The 6,000-nt window shown below is 58.2% G+C and overlaps 1 protein-coding gene across 1 annotated transcript in view; it reads left to right on the top strand.

The window, feature by feature from the left end:
* Positions 1-2,864: 2,864 nt before the first annotated feature.
* The window catches only part of ADCY7 (adenylate cyclase 7), a 37,832-nt gene continuing 34,696 nt past the window's right edge, over positions 2,865-6,000 (top strand). The window contains 1 exon segment of the mRNA XM_025448076.3: positions 2,865-2,935. The gene's annotated coding sequence lies outside the window, so the exon portion shown is untranslated.

Here is a 6,000-nt window from a genome sequence, read left to right as displayed (position 1 = left end):
GGGGGCTCTCCTCTGCCTGTCCTGCTTCGGGTGGGAGGGTGGACGTGGCTGGGGAAGGGACCTGGGTGGTCAGGATGGGAAGGGCTGGGGGAGGGGCCTCCTTGGGAGCCTGCAGCCTCTGGCTAATTGTCCTCTCACATCTGTAAAGTGGCCGTGCCCAGGCAGGTTGCCCAGAGAGCCACATACACCTGGAAAACTCTTCCCAAGTGTCTGGGCCCGGCACACCCAGGGCAGGAGTTGCCCTGCTGGTGGCCCGAGCCTTCCAGCCGCTCCCCTGCCTGGGCCCTCCAGCTCTGCCCCCGCCTCAGGCTCTGCCTCCACCCACCCACGAGGGCTTTTCCCACCCCCAGCGCCCAGGGCGGGTGGCAGGGCGCCCATGCGTTGGCCCTGGGCATCTGGCTTGACCTGCTGCTGCCCCCAGATTTCACAGCCAGCCCTGTCAGGCTTGGGGTGTTGGTGGATCCCGGGAGCAGACGTGGGCCGGAGTACCCACCTTTCCCGATTTTCCCCTGCGAGCCCTCTAGGTGTTGGGGTGGGGTGAGCCTTGGGTCAGAGGTGGCTCAGTTCCTCTTCCATGACCCTTCTCTCACGACACTGGATCGTCCCTTCTCCTGCCATCCCTTCTCCTGTGACCCCGACGGCAGCTCTTTCCCAGGTGCTGTCTGAGCACTGGCCCTGTGTCCCCGTGGGGTGGGACCCAGGCGAGGGGGCTGGCGGGCTTCCTGGGTTCCTCTGACACACACCCTCCACCAGTTCTCCCGCCTGTGTCACGTTTGAGCGCCTTCTTCTGGCTTCTGGGGTCCTCTGGTCCCAGCCCCCCTGTTGCAGGCCAGTTCTACCCCTTGGGGCCACTTGTGCACTCTGGCCAGCACCCCCAACCTGACTCGGCCAGCGCACTGGCCTCACCCCTTCCCTCTCTGCCTGTGCAGCCCCTCTGCTGACTGCTGCCCTGCCTCACACCTCTTCCAGGCACAGGTCACCCATGTGAGGGCTTCCCCTTCAGGGGTCCCCAAACTCAGGAGAAGAGGAGGCTCCTGCAGTCTGCTCTGGAGTCAGTCCCTTGGCAGCCCCGCCCCCCTTGCTCTGTAGTCATCCCCCTCCTCTCTCCATCCTCCCCTTTATGCCCTGGTCTGTACCCTTACCCACGTTGACCACTGGAGGGAATTACCTAGGACTGTGCCCAGGGGGAGAGAAACAAACTGAGGTCTTTGTTGTGGGTACCCTGATTCCCAGACATGGCCCTCAGGGCTTACCTCTTGGGCTTCCTCCTGGGCCCGGCTGGAGGTGATGGGGGCGGGAGCCCTCATGACCTAGGGAGGAGCTTGTGCCCACCTGGAGTTGGCAGCACAGCAGGCGTGGCTTTTAGGGAACGCGGGGCCATGCGTGTCATAGGCGGTGCCACCACCCGCGCCTCAGGACCCAGAGTACCCCGGTGGGGCACCTCTTTGTCTTCTGGGATCCAGGTCCTTGTTGCCCCTGGGAGTAGTTCGGCGTCCCTACCTCTGGTGCCGCTGACTCAGGTGGATGGCTGCCGGGCTCCCTGGCCGGCTGAGCAGGGAGAGGCGGGAGCCTGCGGCCCAGCCCCTCTGTGCAGATGGGAAGACTGAGTCCCACAGGTGCCACAGCTTTGGGGCCGGTGTGCATTTAGATTAGAGCCGTGTGTGGGGCCCAGTTTCCCCTGATCTCACTAAGAGGTGGCACTGTGGATGGGAGGCCGCTTGCCTCAGTCTCCCCACCTCTGCAGTAGGCAGCCCGACTCCACCGCCCGCACATCTCCCCAGGGCCGGGGGCCTCCTGGCTCTGCCCATCCCTACTGCTGGCCTCGTACACCTGTCTCCCTCGGGCTCATCCGGCTGGGGGAGGAGGAACCCTTTGAAGTCAGCTGGAGGTGCTGCTTTGATGGGGGGGCCCAGGCTAATGGGGAGGCGTCCTCTTTTGAAGCACCCAGACTCCCTGGAGCCACTGCGGGGAGGGGGTGCCTGAGTGCCAGGCAGTGCCTGTGGCAGGGACCGGGACCAGCGCTTCGGCATCCCTTTGTAGGGTCCTGCTTTCTGGTGGGATGGAGGAGCTTGGACCCCATGAAGAGGGCCTGTTCTCCTGTGGGCGGCGCCTAAGTGTGTGAAGTTTCTAGATTTATAAGGAGGTTTTTTTTTTTTTTTTTAAGATTTATTTATTTATTTATTCATGATAGACATAGAGAGAGAGAGAGGCAGAGACACAGGAGAGGGAGAAGCAGGCTCCATGCCAGGAGCCTGACGTGGGACTCGATCCCGGGACTCCAGGATTGCGCCCTGGGCGAAAGGCAGGCACTAAACCGCTGAGCCACCCAGGGATCCCCTATAAGGAGGTTTTACAGCCATGAGGTCATTTCACTGCCAGAATGGGCCAGGGGGCTGGGAGCATTTTTGTTCCCACTGCTCAGGTGAGAAGCTGCGGCTGAGGGCGGAGCTCACAGGACAGGAGCAGGGACAGCAGGGCTGGGCCCGGCCCCCGAATGCCCTGAATTCAGCACACGCTGTGTTTGGCTCAGTCCCTGGAGTTTGGGTTTTAAGTGTCCCCTCTGTGCCAGCCGGCTGTTGGGTTCTGGAAGCTGGGCACTGTGTACCCAGACACCGGCTTGTGGGGGGCGTCCTGTGGCCAGGCAGTGATGGGCCAGGTGCCCTGTGTCTTGGTGGGCAGTGTGGGTACCAAATCCAAGTTAGGGGGGAATTGGGCAGCCCTCTCCGGGGAGGTGGCAGCTGAGCCTGGCTCTGAAGGGCTGGGCAGGAGTTGCAGGGCTTGGGGGGTTCTGGGGGTGGGGAGGTAGGCAGTGCTTTTTAGGCGGCCAGAGCCTGGAGACAGAAGGGCGGAGCTTGTTTGGGGAACTGAAATAAGTCAAATCATACACTCGCGAAGGAGGCCTCTGGAAGCCCCGGAGGAGTCTTTTGGCCAGAGGGTGAGCAGGACTGAGCTTGGTGTTCTGGGGGACCCAGACAGGTGCGAGGAGCCCTGGCAGGCCCTCCGCAGGGGAGGCTTGTGTTTGGGGGTGCATGGGGCTGCCGTGGCCGGGGGCTCCATCACAGTGGCTTCCTGTGCCCAGAGGAGCCTGGATCTGGAAGGCAGGAGTCTGTGGAAGGAAGAAGTAGGGAGCTTAGCTGCGAGGGGTCCCCTGAGGCCCCTGTGCGGGTACAGCTCCAGGAGCCAGGCTGTGGGCTGGGGGTAAGGGAGGTCAGCCAGAAGTGCTTCCCCTGCAGAAGGACTCTTCCGGGCTCTGGGCTGGGCTTCACCCCGCGGGGCCCCTGCCCATCACGAGCCCCCCTTGACCTCACTCCAGGTCTCAGGAAGTCTTGAGGAAGTGGGGTCTCGGCACCTTGGATCAGGCCTGGGCACTCTGGTGGCCGGTGCCGGGGGAGCCTGTGGCGGGGTCTGTGGACTAGGCGGGGACTTTGGGGGCCCAGACTAGACAGTGGTGTCTCGCTGGGCTCCATGAATGGCCGGGGCGACAGAGTGGCCTGCTGAGATCTGGGCGGGGGTGTCTGCCCATCGTGTTTTCCCAGTGACCTCTCTGTGGCCTACTTCTCTGCTCGTCTGAGCGGGAAAGGACCAGAGTGAGCGAGAGGCTGAGATCGGACTTTAGCTTGGGTCTCCTGACACTCTGCCCAGGGCTCTGTCCCCTGCACTGCTTTGCCTGTGGCAGGTGGGGAAACTGAGGCAGGTGGCCTACTTCCGTGCATTGCCTGAGAGAGACAGGAAGTGCAACGGGAGGGTCTTTTCGTGGTTGGTATTTAGAGCTCTTTCTTGCTTTCTCATCTCCAGGGCAGATTGCTTCCCCAGCTAAAAACTGCCTGAGGGCAGGGGCTGTATGTATACCCAGGCCCTTCCTCCCATCTTCTCCTCATCCCTATCCCAGAGGCCAAGGCAAGGGCTGCTCCCCTGGGCTGCGTACTGGCTTGTCCTCCCATGTGTCTATCCAGCCCAACCCAGAGTCAGATGGAGATGGGACAGTGGGGCCTCCAGCCTGAGGGAGCTTCCTAGGCTTCAGAAAAGGAGAGAATAGTGGCCTCTGTGGACCACAGCTGCTCGGGGAGGAGCTCTGAGCTCCACAGTCAGTACTTCCCAAAAGGAGTTCAGTTGGAGATTAATGCAAAAAAAGCCCCTTGAATCAAAGAGATTGGGAAATGTTTAAATGTGTTTAACACAGCTGGTTTCTTTCTTGAAGGACTTCTCAGAGCCTTTAATTGCTAATGTGTACAGGGAAACTTTTTTTTTTTAAGATTTTATTTATTTATTCATGAGACACACAGAGAGAGGCAGAGACACAGGCAGAGGGAGAAGCAGGTTCCATGCAGGGAGCTTGATGCTGGACTTGATCCCAGGACCCTGGGATCACGTCCTGAGCCAGAAGGCAGACACTCAGTCACTGAGCCACTCAGGTGCCCCTGGGTACAAGGAATCTTTAAAAGAGGAGGAGACTGTCAAGCCCTGTACTGCTGGTGACCAGAAACTAGTGTGGGTGGGTGTGACCTTGTGTGTGTGTAGCTGTTTGTGGCTTTGCTGGTGGAAATGTGGACAGAGGGTTAAGAAAGAGCTCGAGCTTTGGACTGGGGCAAGTCTGGGTTTGAATCCCAGCTTTCCTGCTTCCCAGCTGGGGGGCTTTGGACAAGTAGGTTAAGATTCCAGAGTCTACCTCTGGCTGGAAATAGAGTGAGAGCAAGGGCACCCTCACCCTGGGGGGCAGGCCAACAGGGTCCTGTCCTGGTCTGTTCCTGGCAGGTGCTCACTGAAGTGGAGGTGCTCAGGGGCTGCTGGGGGTCTCTCAGTTGGGTTCAGAGGCTGCAGAACCTGTCCTGAGGGCTGGTGTTTACCCTTTCTCTCCTTGGAGCAGGCCTGCGTGGCCTGAGGTCCTGATGCTGCTTAGGGTGCTAGATGGCAGTTCTCTCTGCGCCCACCATCCCCCCTCCTCCCCCTGAACCCAGCTTGGGTGGATGGTCCTCGCTCAGGGGGTGTCAGGCCCTGTTGCTGCTCAAGAGTCCCCGACAGCAGTTTTTAGGTGTGACCACTTTTAGGCCAGGCCACTTCCAGGGCAGAGTGGGGGGCCAGGGCTCACGACAGGGTCAGGGTGGTGGGGATGGGACAGACATCTTGGCTCTTGCTGCCAACTTGATACTTGTCCTCTCGACTTGGGTGCATTGAGCCAGGTGCAGCCTCGCACCCTTCCTGCATTACCCCCTAGAATCCTCTCAAGGCCCTGCCTGGTCAGGACATAATTCTCCCTTTTTTCAAATGAGGGAAACTGAGGCACAGAGAAGGTAAGGAGCTTTCTCGGGGTTGTGCAGCTGAGATGGGATGGACTTTGAGATGTCTGTCTGTCTTTTTTAAAACAGGTTTTATTTTTTAGGTAGTCACATACATACTTACATGTGTTCACACACATACCATTATACGTGTCAGGAGCACGTCTTTCCATGTTAGCATATGTGTCACCTTAATTTTCAGTTACCTTCTATTGCCCTGAGTTTTTCCAGTAGAGTCTCTATTTTTTAGTTTATTTATTTATTTTAAGGTTTATTTCTTTTAGTGATCTCTACCTCCAACATGGGGCTTGAACCCATGACCCTAAGATCAAGAGTGGCACGCTCTTCTGAATGATTCAGCCAGGCGCCCCAAGTTTTTAGTTTATTTGTTTATTTTTAAAAAGATATATTTATTTATTTTAGAGAGAGAGCAGGGGGAGGGGCAGAGAGAGAGGGAGAGAGAAACTCGAAGCTTAGCACAGAGCCCGACAACAGGACTCGATCCCACAACCCTGAGATCAGGACATTAGCCAAAACCAGGAGTCAGATGCTCAACCAACTGAGCCACCCAGGCGCCCCTATTAAGAACTTTTATTTGCACAAGCTACATTATGACAATAGAAACAAACTGAAGATTCATTCACTCTGCGAAAGCAGCAGTTTTAGGTATCCTGCGTCCCGGGTCAGGCATTACCCATTCTGGGCACTACTGTTGCCATGTGGATTT

The sequence above is a fragment of the Canis lupus genome, chromosome 2 (assembly GCF_003254725.2).
Source record: "Canis lupus dingo isolate Sandy chromosome 2, ASM325472v2, whole genome shotgun sequence".
NCBI classification, from domain to species: domain Eukaryota; kingdom Metazoa; phylum Chordata; class Mammalia; order Carnivora; family Canidae; genus Canis; species Canis lupus.
This window is presented reverse-complemented; position numbering and strand designations above follow the sequence as displayed.